We start from the raw sequence: 23,877 nt of genomic DNA on the forward strand, positions 1-23,877 counted from the left end.
ATTTCTGGGCATCAAGAGTGGTTCAATATTTGCAAATCAATCAACATGACGCCCACATTTATAAAAGAAAGGATAAGAACCTTATGATCCTCTCAATTGATGAGAAAAAACATTTGACAAAATACAGTATTCTTTCTTGATAAAAACCCTCAAAAAGTAGGGATACAGGGACATACTTCAATATCATAAAGGCCATATATGGAAAGCCTACAGCTAATATAATCTTAAATTGGGAAAAACTGAGAGCTTTCCCCCCTACTCAGGAGCAAGACAGGGATGTCCACTCTCACCATTGTTATTTAACATAATACTGGAAGTCAGCCTCAGCAATCAGAAAATAACAAAAATAAAAGTCATCCACATCGGGCGCCTGGGTGGCTCAGTTGGTTAAGCGACTGCTTTCAGCTCAGGTCATGATCCTGGAGTCCTGGGATCGAGTCCCACATCGGGCTCTCTGCTCGGCAGGGAGCCTGCTTCTCCCTCTGACCCTCCCCCCTCTCATGTGCTCTCTCTCTCTCATTCTCTCTGTCTCAAATAAATAAATAAAATCTTTAAAAAAAAAAAAAAAAAAAAAAAAAAAAAAAAAAAAAAAAAAAAAAAAGTCATCCACATCTGTAAGCAAGAAGTCAAACTTTCACTATTTGCAGATGACATGATACTCTATGTAGAAAAGCCAAAAGACTCCACCAAAAATTTCTAGAATACACAAATTCAATAAAGTTGCCAGATACAAAATCAACATACAGAAATTTGTTGTACATATATACACCAACAATGAAGCAGCAGAAAGAGAAATCAAGGAATCGATCCCATTTACAATTGCACCAAAACCATAAGACACCTAGGGATAAACCTAATGTAAGAGGTAAAAGATTAAAAAAAAAAAAAGGTAAAAATCCGCATTCTGAAAACTATAGAACACATATGAAAGAAATTAAAGATGACACAGAGAAATAGAAAAACATTGCATGCTCAATGATTGGAAGAACAAATAATTGTTAAAATGTCTATACTATCCAAAGCAATCTACACAGTTAATGCAACCCGTATCAAAATAACCCCAGCAGTTTACACAGAGCTAGAATAAACAATCCCAAAATGTGTATAGAACCACAAAAGACTCCAAAATGCTAAAGAAACCTTGGAAAAAACAAAACAGAAATGGAGGCATCATGATTCTAGATTTCAAGCTATATTACAAAGCTGTAGTCATAAAGACATTATGGTACTGGCACATAAAGAGACAGATAGATCAATACAGAATAGAAAACCCAGATGGACCCACAACTATATGGTCAAGTAATCTTTGACAAAGCAGGAAAGAATAACCAATGGATAAAAGACAGTTTCTTCAACACATGGTGTTGGGATAACTGGACAGCAACATGCAGAAGAATGAAAATGGACCACGTTTTTATACCATACACAGAATTAAACTCAAAATGGATTAAAGACATAAGTGTGAGATAGGAAACCATCAAAATCCTAGAGGAGAACATGGGCAGCAACCTCTTTGACATTATTCATAGCAACTACTTACTAGATACTCTCCAGAGGCAAGGGAAACAAAAGCAAAAATGAACTATTGGGACTTCATCAAGATAAAAACTTCTGCATAGCAAAGGGAACAATAAAAAAAACTAAAAGGCAGCCTACAGAATGGGAGAAGATATTTGCAAATGACATATCCGATAAAGGATTAGTCTCCAAAATATATAAAGAACTTATCAAACTCAAAACCCTAAACACAAATAATCCAGTTAAGGAATGGGTAGAAGACATGAATAGACATTTTTCCAAAGAAGACATACAAATGGCTAACAGACACATGAAAAGATGCTCAAATCACTGATCATCAGGGAAATACAAATCAAAGCTACAATGAGATACCACCTCACAGCTGTCAGAATTGCCAAAATTAACACAGGAAGGAACAGGTGTTGGTGAAGTTGTGGGGAATGGGGAACCCTCTTATACTTTTGGTGGAATGCAAACTGGTGCACCTACTCTTGAAAACAGTATGGAGATTCCTCAATAAGTTAAAAATAGAAGTACCCTATGACCCACCAATTGCACCTCTCAGTATTTACCCAAAGGATACAAAAATACTGATTTGAAGAGGCACATGAACCCCAATATTTATAGCAGGATTATCAACAACAGCCAAATAATGGGAAGTCCAGACGTCCATCAACTGATGAATGGATAAAGAAGATGTATATATAAAATGGAATATTAGCCATCAAAAAGAATGAAATCTTGTCATTTGCAATGATGTGGATGGAGCCAGTGTGTATTATGCTAAGTGAAATAAGTCAGTCAGAGAAAAACAAATACCATATGGTTTCACTCATATGTGAAATTTAAGAATCAAAACACATAAACATAAAGGAAGGGGAAAATAAAAACAAAGGGAGGCAATCCATAATAGACTCTTAACAAACAGGTTTGCTGGAGGGGATGTTGTTGGGGGATGGACTAAATATATGATGGGTATTTAGGAGGGTACTTCTTTGAATGAGTACCTGGTGTTGTATGTAAGTGATGAATTACTAAATTCTAGTCCTGACACTAATATTACACTATATGTCAACTAACTAGAATTTAAATAAAAATTTGAAACTATAAAAAAACGACAAAAAAACATAATTGAACAAATAATCTGAATGAATACTTTACCAAGGTAGATATAGATGACAATCACATTAAAAGATGCTCATTAGGACTCCTGGGTGGCTCAGTCAGTTAAGTGTCTGTCTTCAGCTCAGGTCATGATCCCAGGGTCCTGGGATTGAGTCCCACATTGGGCTCCCTGCTCAGCAGGAAGCCTGCTTCTCCCTCTCTCTCTCTCTCTCTCTGCCTGCTGTTCCCCCTGCTTATGCTCTCTCTCTGTCAAATAAATAAATAAAATGTTTTTTTGAAAAGGTGCTTATTAGTCATTAGGGAAATGGTAACTAAAACCACAATGAGATATTAGCTACACACATATTAAAACAGCTAAAATTCTAAAAATCTGACAATACCAAATATTAAATGATGGTAATCATGCATAACATCAAGACGTCTCATTCATTGTTGATGGGAATAGAAAATGATATAACTACTTTGGCACACTTTTTGGATAGTGATTAAAAAATTAAACATATAACTACCATATTACCCAGAAATCTGGAAGTCTTAGCCAGAGCAATGAGAGAAGAAATTTATATAAAAGGCATCCAAATCAGATAATGGGAAGTTAAATTATCTCTGTTTGCAGATGATATGATTTTAAATATAGAAAAATCCTAGAGGGGCGGGGCAAGATGGCGGAGGACTAGGAGACCTGGATTTCCTCTCTACTCAGGAATTCAGCTGGATAAGGATCAAACCAATCTGAACACCTACGAACTCAACAGGAGATTGAAGAAAAGAAGAGCAACAACTCTCTGAACAGAAAAGTGACCACTTTCTGGAAGGTAGGACGTGCGGAGAAGTGAATCTGAGGCGATATTCGGGAGGATAGACGGCGGGGGAGGGGCCTCGGTCAGCCCCTTGTGGCAAGTGATAGAGCTGCGGAGCATAAAATCAGAACTTTTAAAAGTTGGCTCTGCTGAGGGACGTCGCTCCGGTAGCTAAGCGGGTGGTGGAACCCTCGCGGGACAGTGTGGTCTCGGGACCCTCGGGGTCACAGAAAGACCGGGGGTGCCTGAGTGCGGCAGAGCTCCCAGGTATCAGAGCAGGGAAGCCGGCTGCAGAGACGGAGCCGAAGCGCGGGCTCTCAGCTCGGGGTTGCCATAAACCGTGATCCGTGGCACAGTCGGGCCACTGCTCCTCCAGCAGGGACCCAACAAGCAGCAGATCCGGGGAGACTCACCTTCTTCCCCGGGAGGAGTGGCGTGGGAGCGCACTGCAGGGATCTGCTGGGTTTGGAGACTCCACACCGAGTCGGTCCCAGAGATAGAAACGCACGGTCACAGGCCGGGTGAGCACGGAGTGTGGATGGAGACCGGGGAGATGGGAGCAACTGACTGTTTTTCTCTGGGGACGCGCTGAGGAGCGGGGCCCCGAGTTCTCGGCTCCTCCAGGGCAGAGATTGGGAGGCCGCCATTTTCACTCTCCACCTCCAAAGCAGTATGGAAAGCTTGCAGGGAACAAAAGCTTCCGAGAGCAAACCCAAGCAGATTACTTAGCTCAGACAGGGCAAGGGCGGGGCAATTCCGCCTCCGGCAAAGACATTTGGGAACCACGGGAACAGGCCCCTCACCCAGAAGATCAGTGAGAACAGCCAGACAAGACCAAGCTTACCCATGAATGAGAACGGCAGAACTCCAGCGCTAGGGGAATACTGCACATAGAATCCATGGCTTTTTCCCCATGATTCTTTAGTCTTTCAAAGTTAATTATTTTTTTTAACTGTCTTTTTTACTTTTTTCTTTTTTTTGAATTTTTCTTTTCCCCTTTTTCAACCAACCTCTTATCAATCCCTTTTTTAAAAAATATTTTTATTTTTCATTTTTAGAGTCATATTCTATCTCGTCATAGTAGTTACCCATATTTTTGGCATATATATATAAGTTGTTCTCTCTTTAAAATTTTGAGATTGTTTCTTCTAATAGATCAAAATATACTCTAAATCTCTAGTGTATGGTTTTTTTCTACTCCCCTGCCTGATCACATTCTCTCCCTTTTTTTTTTTAAATCCTCTTCTTTCTCTTTTCAAACAACTTATCAATTCCTTTTATAAAATTTTTTATAATTTCCATCTTTACAGTTATATTCCATCCCTTCATAATATCAACCCTTATTTTTGTACATATATAAGTTTTTCTTTCTTTAAAATTTTTGGAGGCACTTTCTTTTAACAGACCAAAATACACCCCAAATCTAGTGTGTGGCACTGATCTATATACCAGCCTGATCATATTTGATCACATTCTGGTTTTGTTTTGTTTTGTTCTGTTTTTGTTTCTTTTTATCTTTTTCTTTTGCTTTTTTTTTCTTTTCTTTTCTTTTTTCTCTCTTTCCCTTTCTTTTCCCACTGCTTCAGGTCTTTTCTGATTTGTTTAGAGTATATTTTCTGGGGACGTTGTTACCGTGCTAGCATTTTGTTCTCTTATTAATCTATTCTCCTCTGGACAAAATTACAAGATGGAAAAAATCACCTCAACAAAAAGAACAAGAGGGAGTACCGACTGCCAGAGACCTACTCAATACGGACATTAGTACGATATCAGATCCAGAGTTCAGAATCATCACTTTAAAGATACTAACTGGGCTTGAAAAAAGTATGGAAGTTATTAGAGAAACCCTTTCTGGAGAAGTAAAAGAACTAAAATCTAACCAAGTCGAAATCAAAAAGGCTATTAATGAGGTGCAATCAAATATGGGGGTGCTAACTGCTAGAATAAATGAGGCAGAAGAGAGAATCAGTGATATACAAGACCAAATGATGGAAAGTAAAGAAGCTGAGAAAAAGAGAGATAAACAACTACTGGATCACGAGGGCAGAATTCGAGAGATAAGCGATACCATAAGATGAAACAACATTAGAATAATTGGGATCCCAGAAGGAGAAGAAAGAGAGAGAGGGGCAGAAGGTATAATGGAGCAAATTATAGCAGAGAACTTCCCTAATTGGGGGAAGGAAACAGGCATGAAAATCCAGGAAGCACAGAGAACCCCTCTCAAAATCAATAAAAATAGGTCAACACCCCGACATCTAATAGTAAAACTGACGAGTCTCAGAGACAAAGAGAAAATCCTGAAAGCAGCTTGGGAGAAGAGATATGTAACCTACAATGGTAGAAACATTAGATTGGCAACAGACGTATCCACAGAGACCTGGCAGGCCAGAAAGGACTGGCAGGATATCTTCAGAGCACTAAATGAGAAAAATATGCAGCCAAGAATACTCTCTCCAGCTAGGCTGTCATTGAAAATAGAAGGAGAGATAAAAAACTTCCAGGACAAACAAAAACGAAAGGAATTTGCAAACATGAAACCAGCTCTACAAGAAATCTTGAAAGGGGTCCTCTAAGCAAAGAGAGCCTAAAAGCAACATAGACCAGAAAGGAACACAGACAATATACAGTAACAGTCACCTCACAGGCAATACAGTGGCACTAAATTCGTATCTTTCGATAGTTACCCTGAATGTAAATGGGCTAAATGCCCCAATCAAAAGACACAGGCCATCAGATTGGATTAAAAAACAAGACCCATCGATATGCTGTCTGCAAGAGACTCATTTTAGAACCAAAGACCCCCCTAGATTGAAAGTGAGGGGTGGAAAACCATTTACCATGCTAATGGACACCAAAAGAAAGCTGGGGTGGCAATCCTTATATCAGACAAATTAGATTTTAAACCAAAGACTGTAATAAGAGATGAGGAAGGACACTATATCCTACTGAAAGGGTCTATCCAACAAGAAGATCTAACAATTTTAAATATCTATGCCCCTAACATGGGAGCAGCCAATTATCTAAGGCAATTAATAACAAAAGCAAAGAAACACATCGACAACAATACAATAATAGTGGGGGACTTTAACACCCCCCTCACTGAAATGGACAGATCATCTAAGCAAAAGATCAACAAGGAAATAAAGACTTTAAATGACACACTGGACCAAATGGACTTTACAGACATATTCAGAACATTCCACCCCAAAGCAACGGAATACACATTCTTCTCTAGTGCCCATGGAACATTCTCCAGAATAGATCACATCCTAGGTCATAAATCAGGTCTCAACCGGTACCAAAAGATTGGAATCATTCCCTGCCTATTTTCAGACCACAATGCTTTGAAACTAGAGCTCAATCACAAGACAAAAGTCAGAAAGAACTCAAATACATGGAGGCTAAAGAGCATCCTACTAAAGAACGAATGGGTCAACCAGGAAATTAAAGAAGAATTAAAAAAATACATGGAAACCAATGAAAATGAAAACACAACTATTCAAAATCTTTGGGATGCAGCAAAGGCAGTCCTAAGAGGAAAGTATATAGCAATACAAGCCTTTCTCAAGAAGCAAGAAAGGTCTCAAGTATACAACCTAACCCTACACCTAAAGGAGCTGGAGAAAGAACAGCAAATAAAGCCTAAACCCAGCAGGAGAAGAGAAATAATCAAGATCAGAGCAGAAATCAATGAAATAGAAACTAAAAGAACAGTAGAACAGATCAATGAAACTAGGAGCTGGTTCTTTGAAAGAATTAACAAGATTGATAAACCCCTGGCCAGACTTATCAAAAAGAGAAGAGAAATGACCCACATCAACAAAATCATGAATGAAAGAGGAGAGATCACAACCAACACCAAAGAAATACAAACAATTATAAGAACATATTATGAGCAACTCTATGCCAGCAAATTAAATAACCTGGAAGAAATGGATGCATTTCTAGAGATGTACCAACTACCAAAACTGAACCAGGATGAAATAGAAAACCTGAACAGACCTATAACCACTAAGGAAATTGAAGCAGTCATCAAAAATCTCCCAAAAAACAAAAGCCCAGGGCCAGATGGCTTCCCAGGGGAATTCTACCAAACATTTAAAGAAGAATTAATACTTATTCTTCTGAAACTGTTCCAAAAAACAGAAATGGAAGGAAAACTTCCAAACTCATTTTATGAGGCCACCATTACCTTGAACCCCAAACCAGACAAAGACCCCCTCAAAAAGGAGAATTACAGATCAATATCCCTGATGAACATGGATGCAAAAATTCTCACCAAAATACTAGCCAATAGGACCCACAGTCCATTAAAAGGATTATTCACCACAACCAAGTGACATTTATCCCTGGGGTGCAAGGTTGGTTCAACATCCACAAATCAATCAATGTGATATAATACATTAACAAAAGAAAGAACAAGAATCATATGATCCTCTCAATAGATGCAGAAAAAGCATTTGACACCCTATAGCATCCTTCTTGATCAAAACTCTTCAGAGTATAGGCATAGAGGGTACATACCTCAATATCATAAAAGCCTTCTCTGAAAAACCCACAGGAAATATCATTCTCAATGGGGAAAGACTGAGAGCTATCCCCCTAAGGTCAGGACTACGGCAGTGATGTCCACTATCACCACTGCTATTCAACACAGTATTAGAAGTCCTAGCCACAGCAATCAGACAACAAAAAGAAATCAAAGGCATCCAAATCGGCAAAGAAGAAGTCAAACTCTCACTCTTTGCACATGATATGATACTTTATGTGGAAAACCCAAAAGACTCCACCCCAAATCTGCTAGAACTCATACAGGAATTCAGTCAAGTGGCAGGATAGAAAATCAATGCACAGAAGTCAGTGGCATTCCTATACACCAACAACAAGACTGAAGAAATAGAAATTAAGGAGTCAATCCCATTTACAATTGCACCCAAAACCGTACAATACCTGGGAATAAATCTAACCAAAGAGGCAAAGGATCTGTACTCAGAAAACTATAAAATACTCATGAAAGCAATTGAGGAAGACACAAAGAAATGGAAAGACGTTCCACGCTCATGGATTGGAAGAACAAATATTGTGAAGATGTCTATGTTACCTAGAACAATCTACACATTCAATGCAATCCCCATCAAAATACCATCCACTTTTTTCAAAGAAATGGAACAAATAATCCTCAAATTTGTATGGAACCAGAAAAGACCCCGCATAGCCAGAGGAATGTTGAGAAAGAAAAGCAAAGCTGGCAGCATCACAATTCCAGACTTCCAGCTCTATTACAAAGTTGTCATCATCAAGACGGTATGGTACTGGCACAAAAACAGACACATAGATCAATGGAACAGAATAGAGAGCCCAGAAATGGACCCTCCACTCTATGGTCAACTAATCTTTGACAAAGCAGGAAAGAATATCCAATGGAAAAAAGACAGTCTCTTCAACAAATGGTGTTGGGAAAATTGGACAGCCACATGCAGAAGAATGAAACTGGACCATTTCCTTACACCACACACAAAAATAGACTCCAAATGGTTGAAAGACCTAAATGTGAAGCAGGAGTTCATCAAAATCCTAAAGGAGAGCACAGGCAGCAACCTCTTCAACCTCAGCCACAGCAACTTCTTCCTAGACACATCACCAAAGGCAAGGGAAGCAAGGGCGAAAATGAACTATTGGGACTTCATCAAGTTAAAGAGCTTTTGCACAGCAAAAGAAACAGTCAACAAAACCAAAATACAGCCGACAGAATTGGAGAAGATATTTGCAAATGACATATCAGATAAAGGGCTAGTATCCAAAATTTATACAAAACTTATCAAGCTCAACACCCAAAGAACAAATAATCCAATCAAGAAATGGGCAGAAGACATGAACAGACATTTTTCCAAAGAAGACATCCAAATGGCCAACAGACACATGAAAAAGTGGCATCAGGGATATCCAAATCAAAACCTCAATGAGATACCACCTCACACCAGTCAGAATGGCTAAAATTAAGAAGTGAGGAAATGATAGATGTTGGCGGGGATGCGGAGAAAGGGGAACCCTCCTACACTGCTGGTGGGAATGCAAGCTGGTGCAACCACTCTGGAAAACAGTATGGAGGTTTCTCAAAAAGTTGAAAATAGAGCTACCATATAATCCAGCAATTGCACTACTGGATATTTACCCCATAGATACAAATGTAGGGGTCCGAATGGGTACATGCACCCTGATGTTTATAGCAGAAATGTCCACAATAGCCAAACTGTGGAAAGAGCCAAGATGTCCATCGACGGATGAATGGATAAAGAAGAAGTGGTATATATATACAATGGAATATTATGCAGCCATAAAAGGAATGAGATCTTGCCATTTGCAACGAAATGGATGGAACTGGAGGGTATTATGCTGAGTGAAATAAGTCAAAAAGAGAAAGACATGTATCATATGATCAAACTGATACGAGGAATTCTTAATCTCAGGAAACAAACTGAGGGTTGCTGGAGTGGGGGGTGGGGTGGGAGGGATGGGGTGACTGGGTGATAGACACTGGGGAGGGTATGTGCTGTGGTAAGCTCTGTGAATTGTGCAAGACTGCTGAATCTCAGATCTGTACCTCTGAAACAAATAATGCAATATATGTTAAGAAAAAAAAAGAAGAAGATAGCAGGAGGGAAGAATGAAGGGGGGGAAATCGGAGGGGTAGACGAACCATAAGAGATGATGGACTCTGAAAAACAAACTGAAGGTTCTAGAGGTGAAGGGGGTGGGAGGATGGGTTAGCCTGGTGATGGGTATTAAAGAGGGCACGTTCTGCATGGAGCACTGGGTGTTATGCACAAACAATGAATCATGGAACACTACATCTAAAACTAATGATATAATGTATGGTGATTAACATAACAATAAAAAATTTTTTTAAAAATGATAAAGAATAATATGGCTATCCTATGACATAGCAATTGCACTACTAGGTATTTACCCCAAAAATACAGATGTAGTCTAAGGAAGGATCGTATGCACTCTAATGTTCATAGCAGCAATGTCCACAATAGCCAAACTGTTGAAAGAGCTGAGATTTCCTTCAACAGATGAATGGATAAAGGAGATGTGGTCCATATACATAATGGAATATTACTCAGCCATCAGAAAGAATGAATATCCAACTTTTACATCAACATGGATGGGACTAGAGATTATGCTAAGTCAAATAAGTCAAGCAGCAGAGACTGTCAATTATCATATGGTTTCACTTATTTGTGGAACATAAAGAATAGCATGGAAGGCAATAGGAGAAGGAAGGGAAAGAGGAAGTGGGGGGAATCAGAGGGGGAGACGAACCATGAGAGACTACGGACTCCAGGAAACACACTGAGGGTTTTAAAGGGGAGGGGATTGGGAGGATGGGTTAGCTCGGTGATGGGTATTAAGGAAGGCACGTATTGCATGGAGCACTGGGTGTTATGCTCAAACAATGAATCATGGAACACTACATCAAAAACTAATGATGTACTGTATGGTGACTAACATAATTAATAAAATTAAAATAAAATAAAATAAAATAAATGGATAAATTCCTAGAAACATGTAAACTACAAAAACTGAAACAGGAAGAAATAGAAAGTTTGAATAGACTGATAACCAGCAAAGAAACTTAATCAATAATAAAAAATCTCCCAAGAAACAAAAGTCCAAGGCCAGATGGCTTCCCAGGGGGGCTTCTACCAGACCTTAAAAGAAGAGTTTATACTTATTCTTTTGAAACTTTTCTAAAAAAATAGAAATGGAAGGGTAACTTCCAAACTCATTCTATGAGGCTAGCATTACCTTGATCCCCAAACCAAAGGCCCCACAAAAAAGAGAATTACAGGCCAATATCCCTGATGAACATGAGTGCAAAAATTCTCAATAAAATATTAGCAATTGAATTCAACAGTACATTAAAAGAATTATTCACCATGATCAAGTGGGATTTATTTCTGGGCTGCAGGGGTGTTTCACTATTGCAAATCAATCAACATATGCACTACATTAATAAAAGAAAGGACAAAAACTATATGATCCTCTTGATAGATGCAGAAAAAGCATTTGACAAAATACAGCATCCATTCTTGTAAAAACCCTGAACAAAGTAGGGATAGATAGAATATACCTCAACATCATAAAGTTCATATATGAAAGAACTACAGCTAATACCATCATCAATTGGGAAAAATTGAGAGCCTTCCCCCCATTGTCAGGAATAAGAACAGGATGTCCACTCTCACCATTGCTATTTAACATAGTACTGGAAGTCTTAGCCTCAGCAGTCAGAAAACAAAAAGAAATAAAAGGCATCCAAATTGGCAAGGAAGAAGTCAATCTTTCACTATTTGTAGATGACATGATACTCTATATAGAAAACCCAAAAGACTCCACCCAAAAATGGCTAGAACTAATATATGAATTAAGCAAACTGGCAGGATATAAAATCAACATACAGAAATCTGTTGCATTTGTATACACCAATTACAAAACATTAGAAATAAAAATTAAGGAATTGATCCCATTTGCATTTGCACCAAAACAATATCTAGGTATAAACATAACTAAAGAGGTAAGAGATCTCTACTCTGAAAACTATATAACACTTATGAAAGGAATTGAAGAGTACACAAAGAAATGGAAACACATTCCATGTTCATGGATCGGAAGAACAAACATTATTAAAATGTCTATACTACCCAAAGCAATCTACACACTTAACATAACCCCTATCAAAATACCACCAGCATTTTTCACAGATCTAGAACCAACAATCCTAATATTTGTATTGAACCACAAAAGATCCCAAATAGTCAAAGCAATCCTGAAAAAGAAAAACAGAACTGGAGGCATCATGATTATGGATTTCAAGCTATACTATAAAGTTGTAGTCATCAAGATAGTATGGTACGGGCACAAAAACAGACACATAGATCAATGATACAGAATAGAAAACCCAAATGGACCCATAATTATATGGTCAAGTAATCTTTGACAAAGCAGGAAAGGATATCCAATGGAAAAAAGACAGTTTCTTCAACAAGTGGTGTTGGAAAAACTGGACAGCAACATGTAGAAGAAAGAAAATGGACCATTTTCTTACACCATACACAACGATTAATTCAAAATGGATGAAAGACCTAAATGTGTGGCAGGAAACCATCAAAATCCTAGAGGAAAACACAGGCAGCAACCTCTTTGACCTTGGCTGAAGCAACATCTTACTAGACATGTCTCCTGAGGCAAGGGAAACAAAAGTGAAAATGAATTATTGGGACTTCATCAAGATAAAAAGCTTCTGCACAATGAAGAAACAATCAACATAACTAAAAGGCAGCCTATGGAATGGGAGAAGGTATTTGCAAATAATATATGTGATATAGGATTAGTATCCAAAATCTATAAAGAACTTATCAAACTCAACATCCATAAAACAAATAACCCAGTTAAGAAATGGGTAGAAGATATGAATAGACACTTTTCCAAAGAAGACATGCAGATGGCTAACAGACACATGAAAAGTGATGAACATCACTCATTATCAGGGAAATACAAATCAAAACCATTAGCTACCACCTCACACCTATCAAAATGCCTAAAATTTACAACACAGCAAACCACAGGTTTGGTGAAGATGTGGAAAAATGGGAACCCTCTGGCACTGTTGGTGGGGATACAAATGGTGAAGCCACTCTGGAGAACCATATAGAGGTTCCTCAAAAAATTAAAAATAGAACTACCCTATGATCCAGCAATTTCACTAGTAGGTATTTACCCAAAGGATACAAAAATACAGATTTGAAGGAGTGCACACACACCAATGTTTATATCAGCATTATCCACAATAGCCAAATTATGGAAAGAGCCAAAATGTTCATTGACTGATGAATGGATAAAGGTATGGCATATATGGAATATTACTCAACCATCAAAAAGAATGAAATCTTTACTTTTGTAATGGATGGAGCTAAATTGTATTATGCTAAGCAAAATAAGTCCATCAGAGAAAGATAAATACCATATGATTTCACCCATATGTGGAATTTAAGGAAAAAACAGATGAACATATGGGAAGGTGGGGGGAAGGAGAGAGGGAAACAAACCATAAGAGACTCTTAATGATAGAGAACAAACAGGGTTGATGGAGGGAGGTGGGTGGGAGATGGGCTGAATGGGTGATGGGTATTTAAGAGAGCTCTTCTGATGAGCAGTCGGTGTTGTATGTAAGTGATGAGTCACTGGATTCTACTCCTGAAACCAATGTTGCACTCTTTGTTAACTAACTAAAATTTAAGTAAAAATTTAAAAAAATATTTCTGCAGAGAAAAGGAAACAGTAAATTGAAAAGTCCACATACAGGGGCACCTGGGTTGCTCAGTAGGTTAAGTGTCCATCTCTTGATTTCGGCTGAGGTCATGAAATTGAGCCCTGCATTGGGCTCTGTGCTGGGTGTGGATTCTCTCTCTCTCCCTCTTCCTTTGTCCCTCCTACGTGCTCCCCCACTCACTCTCTCTCTCCAAAAAAGGCAGCCTACAGAATGAGAGAAAATAGTTGCCAACCATATGTCTGATCATTGATTAATATCCAAAATACATAAGGAACTCATACAGCTCGATAGCAATCATCATCGTCATCATCATCCAATTAAAAATGGGCAAAGGACCTACCTTTTCCAATGTAGACATAGAATGGCCAATGGGTACATGAGAAGGTTCTGCATACCACTAATTATCAAGGAAATGCAAATCAAAATCACAATGTATGTAATTGTTGAATTGATATGTTTACAATTGAAACTAAAATAACATTGTATGTTAATTATATTTTAGATTACAAATAAACAAACACAAGGAAATATCACCACCATGGAAGACGGTATGGTGGTTCCTCAAAAAATTAAAAATAGACTTCCATATGATCCAGCAATCTCACTATATCAGATAAAGTAAAATCAGTATCTCAAAAAGATGTCTGCACTTTCATGTTCTTTGTAGCGTTATTTACAATAGATAAGATATGGAAACAACCTAAGTGTCCATTGTCCAATAATGGATAAATTGATTTAAAAAACATACATATTCAATGGAATATTATTCAGCCATAAAACAGAAGGAAATCCTGCCATTTGTGGCAGCATGGATAAATGTGGTGGACTGTATGGATAAATGAAATTAACCAGTCCACCAGATAAATACTATATGATATCACTTACGTATGTAATCTAAAAAAAAAAAAGCCAATTTTATAGAAATAGAATAGAATGGTGGTTGCCAGGAGCTGGTGGGGGGAGTCAAGGGCATATAGGTAAAAGAGTACAAGTTTTGAGTTATAAGATGAATAAGTTCTGAGGTTCTAATATACAGAATGAGGACTATATTTAATAATACAATATTGTATACTTAAAACTTGCTGAGAGATTTTAGGCATTATCACCACCCACACCCACACACAACCACATGCCCACATAAGTTAACTATGTGAGGTGATGGATGTGTTAATTATCTGGATCTTAGTAGTGGTTTCATATGTATAATATATGAAATCATCATGTACACCTTAGTTATATGCAATTATAGTTGTCAATTATTCCTCAATAAAGTTGGAAAAAAGAAAATAAAAGCTCTCACTGATTCAAGATATCAAACTATGTACACATACAGCCATAAAACTTTTACAAGATATGGTGACTTTGAACCCTGGTGTCAAAGTTAACTGGAGACTGGGGCATGAATTACTGGGTAGTTACAGTGTCCTTGAGGATCTTGAGAAATCACTTTTAAATTATTATTAATTTTTTTCTATTTTATTTTTTTATTAAGTTCAATTAGCCAACATATTAGTTGGCTATCATTAGTTTTTGATGTAGTGTTCAATGATTCATTAGTTGTGTATAACACCCAGTGCTCATTTTTACAGTATTAGTCATCAAGGGTGAGAACTACATTTCTCATATATGTATTGCTCATTTGAACTATTCCATATTCTACACAAGGAACTCTATTCTTACTCTAAAAACGCCACCATACTTAGACTGTAGACTCAAATATGGATATAACAAATCAGACAGAATTTGACAATTCTTTGGATATATCTTCAAGGATGAAATATCAAGAACAATAATGATTAATCAAAGTGTGTACTATCCTTTATAAAGAAAGATGTGAACTAATGTAAATATCAAATTTAAATTGAAACAGACATCAGACTGCATGTAATTTATTCAAGATCACATATCATAGGCAAAGCATATATCAGAATCTCAAACTTGAGACCACAAATGCCTGGGTCTTTTAGTTGTAAGTAGTTTATTAATGATCAAAACATATCACAACACTATAACCATCCTGAAATATAACAGGAATGAATTTGTCTACACATGATTTTAAGCTATAAAAATATGTTGCAAGACAATCACAAAACTTCTCAAGTTTCAATTTTAAGCAAATTCAGAAAAAAAGCGAATATTTTCTCATACGGATTTTGTGATGTAGACCACATTAAAGAGAAGAAAACCCATTATGATATTCATGTTTCTTGATGGAATAAAACTATCTTCGAGCCCTGTTTTCATTAGTCCAGTGGTCTATTTAGAAATTTATAGCCACCACAAGCAGTCACCCACATAAAATCATAGACTAGGATATCTCCTACAAACCAGGCATCCAGAAATGCATAATGAAAAAAATAATAATAAAGCCACCAAAACATTAGCGCCAATAATGGCAGAGAATTCAGAAATCAGGCCTAAATATTTGGAAAATGTCTGCCACTTAAGATCAGATGTAAAGAACCTACTGAAGACAAGATTAGATTTTATTATTACCCAAGATATGACTTCCCACAAATATACATCTCCTGAAAACTCTTACCAGGAATGGAAATCTTCATTCGTAGTGCAGAAGTGGACTGTAGTCAGGCACATTGAGTTCAGGATGAATTGAAAAAGTGAGTCAAGGACAACAGGCCAAAAGGTCCTCTTCTTCAGTACTCTTTACCTAAGGCGATAGGAGTAGGACAGAAATTAAAGATTAGAAAAATACCTGTCATGTGTATATAGTGTATGCATGACATTCTTTTATTTCTACAAGAGAGATATAGCAATACAAGAGGCACCATTAATTAGGCTGTAGATAACTTACTCAACAAACACAATAAGAGTAAAATATACTGGTTTCTTCTCCTTGAAGAACCTGTTGAGTTGTTTTATACAGAAATGAAAACCTCATTGATAATCCCTTGGTTATATATTCAGCAAGCCATATCAGAAAGCAGTGGCTTCTTCCAGAGCATACCCATTACTTTGAAATGAGCATAATTTAAATACATAAATTCTTGAACTGGGAATCAGATATAAGACTGCACATTCATTTATTTAAATTTCGTGTATCAGGGGTAAAACATATACATAAATCTCAAATGCTTGGCCACAATTGTTTCTGTCACTTGGTTATGAGTAGGTCTTCAATAATACATAATATCATAACTGAAATAATGTAATAAGCATGAATTTTTTCACTACTGCATTTAGACTTCAATAAATATCATACCATCAGGGTGATACCAATGAATCACAAAACATAATATCAAATCAAAGAAAGCTCTGGTAGAGTGAAGATATTGCTATAAGGATCCCATTAGGTAGGCCAATCACTAATTGAGGAGAACACTAATGATATTTATGTGCCAGAATGAATGAAAACAATTATCTTTTTAAAAATATTTATTTATTTGAGAGAGAGAGAGTGAGTGAGCAGGAGTGGGGGGAGGGGAAGAGGGAGAGGGAGAGCAGCAGACCACCTGCTTACCATGAGCCTGATGCCGGGGCTCAATCTCACAACCCTGAGATCATGACCTGAGCTGAAGTCAAGAGTCAAATGCTCAACCAACTGAGCCATCTTTTTTCTTCTTTTTTTTTTCATTTTTTTCCCCAAAACCAGTTATCTTAAAGGCCAAGTTCACTGGTCACATACTTGGCATACTTGGAATTTCTCAGTCACCAAAGACAGATACTCACATCTATTTTATGGGGTGATGCATCTCATGATATTCAGCATTCCAAAATGCAACTTGAAGAATAATAACTAAAGTATCAGCCTCAAAGTAACAGGAGAATTAAGATTTATAGAACACTAAGATCAGATCAACTATTCTAAAAGTAATATTCTCTTAGATGAGAATAGATATAGATTACCAAAATAAACTTCTCACCAGGATTTGACAATCTCAAACCCAAAATAAAATTGTCTCAGAACAAACCTAAAGAAAGCACAATCTTAGCAAAAACCGTTGTTACCTACCATGGTCCATGGCTTTTAATAAACATGGTTTATAATCTATTATGTCTTCTCAAAGTAATATGAAATCATATAATTGACCCAACTCATAGCATTCCCCATGCATATGCCCCTTGGAATTGAAAAGGCTCATCAAGGATCACAACCTTAAACCTTCATATTAGAGCAGATTAAAGTTTAGGCATATTCAATGTGAGAAACTTGGGTGCTGTCAAGTTTCTCTAGAGGCAGTAGACTAAAAGAGTATTTATTCAGTAGTTCTTATCTAAGAGAACAGAGACAGGACTGTAGTTCAAAATTGGAATTAAATCTCTCATTTTATATGATCCATGTGTATTATAACTTAATGGAGAGACACGAGTTGTCAAAAAATGACCCATTACATGAGCTCTAGACCATTGATTCATCAAACACCACAAAGGCAAACATGTAGGTTTTATATTTTGGAGAACTTCTCAGGTGGTTCCATGCAGAAACAAGATCTTACTATTAGTTACCTCTTCTCTACATATCCAGGAAGCAATATCAATAACAACTGGTATCAACCTTAAGTGTGTACACTTGATGAGCCACATGAAATTCAGGATATGGATATCAGATATCAGACAACTCATAATAAATTAAAGGCAGTGCATATACCTGAATTTCAAAGTGGTGACTACAATCCTATTTTCTTTATGTTATAACTTGTCATAAGTAACATAAATAACACAAAATCATAACAACTCGAACATAATATAATAAGGATAAATATGCCTATTCCTGTATTTGGACAAAGAGAATATCACACTGTAAAGATGATATGAATGAATCACAAAACTTCTCAACATTATACCAATCTAGTTTTGTAAAAAGAAATTAAGCTTTTATCGTAAGAATCTCATCAAATAGGTCTATCAGGCATACCATTACAAAGAACCTATAATGCAATTCATGTTGATTTTGTTCATAAACCAAGTCTACTTGAAGGCCTTATTAGTAATAACTGACATTATTCACAGCATCTTCTTTCATTATTTTGATAAAAATGGAACCACATGCAGTCAGTAGATGAAAAGCAAGTATCAGGTTGCTCATCACTTTATTCCATTTCAAGTTTCATGGGATAGGCATATTACTGAATCTTACATTCTCACCCTAATTGTTGGACTCTTTCTGTTATAACAAGTTTATCATTGGCTAAACACATCCCTACACCATTACAATTTCTTAATGAGATTATAGGGGAAAATGGTCTTCTTATGTATTCAGAACCAAATGGATTTGCACATTGATTATGGAACCAATGAATCACAAAATTTATCGTTTCAATCAAATCAAATTCAGATTAAAAATATAAATTTTCTTGTGAGAATCACAGCAAGCAGGTAAACCTCTTACTGAGGAAAAAAAAACATAATGATGCTCACCTTGTTTAAATGAGTAAACCTATTTGTCTTAAAAGTGATTTTTTCAATCTTCCAATTATTTATTTGGAATTTGTCTTTCAGCAAAGGCAGCCAGTTATCTATAAATAATGGGTTGGTATATCTCTTGCCAGCAGGACTTACAAAAAGGCCCAATGTGAAAATCAAGTACAAGGTTATTCATTATTTTATCCAATTTCAACCTGGGCACATATATTACTGAAAGTTACATTCTTACCCTAATTATGAGGGTCCTTAAGTTATGAGAAGTTAATCAGAGATAAAAGAATAATCCAGCACTCTTAAATACTGTACTAATATTATAGAAAAAAATTGTTGGTCTATTTGTGTATTTAAACCCTACTGAATATAGTGGATTGAACATAATTCCAATGTATCATAACATTTTCAGCATTCAATTAACTCAATTTCAGGTAAAGAGTAAAGATTTTTTTTTTAAATAAGGATAGCATCAGATATGTTAATTTATCATTGAGAAAAATGATCTATAATGCTGTTCATGTTTCCGGAATGAGTAAGTCTAATTGTTATAGAAGTGAGTCTTCACTAGCCTAATAGTCTCTTTGGATTTTTCAGTTAGCAAAGGCACCACTGACTTGTAATAAATAGGATAGTGCTAGTAAGATTTACTGAAAAACTCAATGAAAGAAGAACCAAGGTCTCAGTACCAAATGTCAAAAAAGAGGAATTATAGATATTTAACACATAAACAATCAGAATTTATAGTTCACTTAGTAATGCATAGATAGAAATGTGCAAAGAAGCTTCACACAGAGATTTTAATGAGGCCCCAAATTACAATCCTATCAAAGGGAACTAAGGAATCCAAACTTCTTGTCACATGATTGTTACCTATGCTGGGCTTCAGCATAATCCAACTGAGCTTGATTTTTGTGTTTTCACTTCTGTTCAAGACATTAACTCATTATTGACCCAAGCCATCACATTTGTATGCATACGTACAGTTAGACTTAATATGATTACCAGAGATAGCTTCCTTAAACACTAGTGCTAAAGTGGATTAAATGCAGACACTAGGGTGGTATAAACTGTCCCATGGACAACAGGGCAAAGAGTGTTCCTTGTTGGTAGTATTTCTCTAAGAGGACAAGAGTGGAACTATAGTTAAAAAGAAGAATTACATCTTTTATGTGTGTATGGCTCCTGCTTGGTCTTTCTTTTTTAAAAGATTTTATTTATTTATTTGAGAGAGTGAGTACATGAGAGAGAGAGGGAGAGAGAGCATGTGCAGGGGGCGGGGTGAGGGGGAGGCTCAGTGGGAGAGGGAGAAGCAGGCTCCCTGCTGAGTGAGGAGCCTGATATGGGGCTTGATCCTAGGACCCTGAGATCCTGACCTGAACTGAAAGCAAATGCTTAACTGACTGAGCCACCCAGGCACTCCCTGCTTGGTCTTTAATTTCTATATGATTGATACATTTGCTACACAAAATATGACCCATAACTTAAGCTGTGGACCTATAATTAGCCACATATGTTAAGAACCAAGAATATAGGTTTATGTTGAAAATCTGAGAAGAAATTATTATCTGACAGAAACAAAAGCTTCTCATTACCATCTTTTCACTAAATATACAGAGACCCATATCAGTAACAACTGGCATCATACATAGCATATACATTCTTTTATAATAAATGTAATAAAACCACATGAAACTCAGAATATGGAAATAAGATTTCAGACCACCTGTAATTGTATTCAATTTCACAAATCAAAGGCAAACTGCACATGAATCTCAAACTATTTCCCATAATTGCCAAAAATCTTTCAGCTGTGATTAGAATTTGAATGATCCACAAACATCATAATACCATAGCAACCAAAAAATAGAATAATATAAATAAATCATTTATTTGTGCATTTATAGCAAATGAATATTTTACTAAAGAGATGATTGTAATAAATTACAAAACTTTTCATCTCTAAAACACAGTTAGGATTTAAAAGTAAGTCTTTAATGAGGATCCCATTAAGCAAATCAGTCACTCATTGGGAAGAATAGGTATTATTTACTCATTTTGCGTGAATGAGTGGATTTAATTATTTTAAAGGACAGACCACTAGTCAAATGGCCTATTTGCAATGTTATAATCACCAAAGGTAGAACTTACATCTTTTCCATGGAATGGCACATCTCTTGCTGGTTGGATATTCTGAAGCCCATGCTGAGGAAAAAATAAACCAAGATATCAACTCTAACAATGTATAAATATTAAGAATAAAGACACTAAAATAAAAAATTGTTTTAAAAACTTATCTTAGAAACAGATAAAGATGGATAAAACAGGATTCCCCAAAAGGGTTTCTTTCTACAAATTCCTGAATAGAATACCCCAGAAAAATTTAATGACCGCTTACACCTTGTTGCAAGGATTGTCACTTCTTTTGGGCCTTGGCATAATACTACTGAGCATAATTTTTACATCATTACATCTCCTCAAGACACTTTTCACATACACATCCACTTTTGTCTTGTAAACACCAGAATGGCACCCTTAAACTGTAATTCAAAAGGGACAGGAGACCACTTAGATTCACTATACTATACTTGGATGGTAGCACTTGTCTCAGTGTAGCATGCCAAAAAGTGCTCTTCCTCAATAGTCCTTATCTAGGAAGATAGAAGTACGATAGTAGTTCAAAATCAGAAATATGTGTGTGTATGGCTTATACATACTATTTATTAGTGGAGAGATGGTTTATACCACCACAAAGACACATTACTAAGGCTCTAAATAATTGATTCATCAACATTAAGACAAAGCATACAGTTTTCTTGACATTGGATACCCTGTAATATCACATGTCATACCATAGAGTAAACATGAGTAAAAATGTTCCATTATTTAAATAAAATTTCAGTAAACAATAAACATTTTTGAAGAAGATGTCATCAAATAGGTCATTAACTCACTGAGAAGAACCCATACTAGGGTTCATGATGACTGAATTGGTGAACTTAGTCATTTCAAAGTCCATATCATTTTCTTTCTTTAAAATTTTGGGAGGCACTTTCTTCTAAAAGACCAAAATACACCCCAAATCTAGTGTGTGGCACTGATCATATTTGATCACATTCTGGTTTTTTTGTTGTTGTTTTGTTTTGTTTGTTTTTGTTTTTATCTTTATCTTTTTCTTTTTTTTCTTTTTCTTTTTTCTCTCTTTCCCTTTCTTTTCCCACTGCTTCAGGTTTTTTCTGATTTGTTTAGAGTATATTTTCTGGGGACGTTGTTACTCTGCTAGCATTTTGTTCTCTCATTAATCTATTCTCCTCTGCACAAAATGACAAGACGGAAAAAATCACCTCAACAAAAAGAACAAGAGGTAGTACCGACTGCCAGGGACCTACTCAATACGGACATTAGTACAATGTCAGATCTAGAGTTCAGAATCATCACTTTAAAGATACTAGCTGGGCTTGAAAAAAATATGGAAGTTATTAGAGAAACCCTTTCTGGAGAAGTAAAAGAACTAAAATCCAACCAAGTAGAAATCAAAAAGGCTATTAATGAGGTGCAATCAAAAATGGGGGCGCTAACTGCTAGAATAAATGAGGCAGAAGAGAGAATCAGTAACATAGAAGATGAAATGATGGAAAATAAAGAAGCCGAGAAAAAGAGAGATAAACAACTACTGGATCACGAGGGCAGAATTCGAGAGATAAGCGATACCATAAGACGAAACAACATTAGAATAATTGGGATCCCAGAAGAAGAAGAAAGAGAGAGAGGGGCAGAAGGTATAATGGAGCAAATTATAGCAGAGAACTTCCCTAATTTGGGGAAGGAAACAGGCATGAAAATCCAGGAAGCACAGAGAACCCCTCTCAAAATCAATAAAAATAGGTCAACACCCCGACATCTAATAGTAAAACTTACGAGTCTCATAGACAAAGAGAAAATCCTGAAAGCAGCTCGGGAGAAGAGATATGTAACCTACAAGGGTAGAAACATTAGATTGGCAACAGACCTATCCACAGAGACCTGGCAGGCCAGAAAGGACTGGCAGGATATATTCAGAGCACTAAATGAGAAAAATATGCAGCCAAGAATACTCTATCCAGCTAGGCTGTCATTGAAAATTGAAGGAGAGATAAAAAGCTTCCAGGACAAACAAAAACTAAAGGAATTTGCAAACACAAAACCAGCCCTACAGGAAATCTTGAAAGGAGTCCTCTAAGCAAAGAGAGACCCCAAAAGCAACATAGACCAGAAAGGAACACAGACAATATACGGTAACAGTCACCTTACAGGCAATACAATGGCACTAAATTCCTATCTTTCAATAGTTACCCTGAATGTAAATGGGCTCAATGCCCCAATCAAAAGACACAGGCTATCAGACTGGATTAAAAAACAAGACCCATCGATATGCTGTCTGCAAGAGACTCATTTTCGACCCAAAGACAGCCCCAGATTGAAAGTGAGGGGGTGGAAAACCATTTACCATGCTAATGGACACCAAAAGAAAGCTGGGGTGGCAATCCTTATATCAGACAAATTAGATTTTAAACCAAAGACTGTAATAAGAGATGAGAAAGGACACTATATCATACTTAAAGGATCTATCCAACAAGAAGATCTAACAATTGTAAATATCTATGCCCCTAACATGGGAGCAGCCAATTATATAAGCCAATTAATAACAAAAGCAAAGAAACACATCGACAACAATACAATAAT

At 36.6% G+C, this 23,877-nt stretch overlaps 2 pseudogenes; both read right to left on the reverse strand.

Annotated features, from left to right (window-relative positions):
• Window positions 1-20,035: 20,035 nt before the first annotated feature.
• On the reverse strand, window positions 20,036-20,111 carry LOC123325858 (annotated as a pseudogene).
• Window positions 20,112-21,582: 1,471 nt separating this feature from the next.
• LOC123325862 lies at window positions 21,583-21,658 on the reverse strand (annotated as a pseudogene).
• Between the last annotated feature and the right edge of the window lie 2,219 nt (window positions 21,659-23,877).

This window comes from Neomonachus schauinslandi, chromosome 9, assembly GCF_002201575.2.
Source record: "Neomonachus schauinslandi chromosome 9, ASM220157v2, whole genome shotgun sequence".
NCBI classification, from domain to species: domain Eukaryota; kingdom Metazoa; phylum Chordata; class Mammalia; order Carnivora; family Phocidae; genus Neomonachus; species Neomonachus schauinslandi.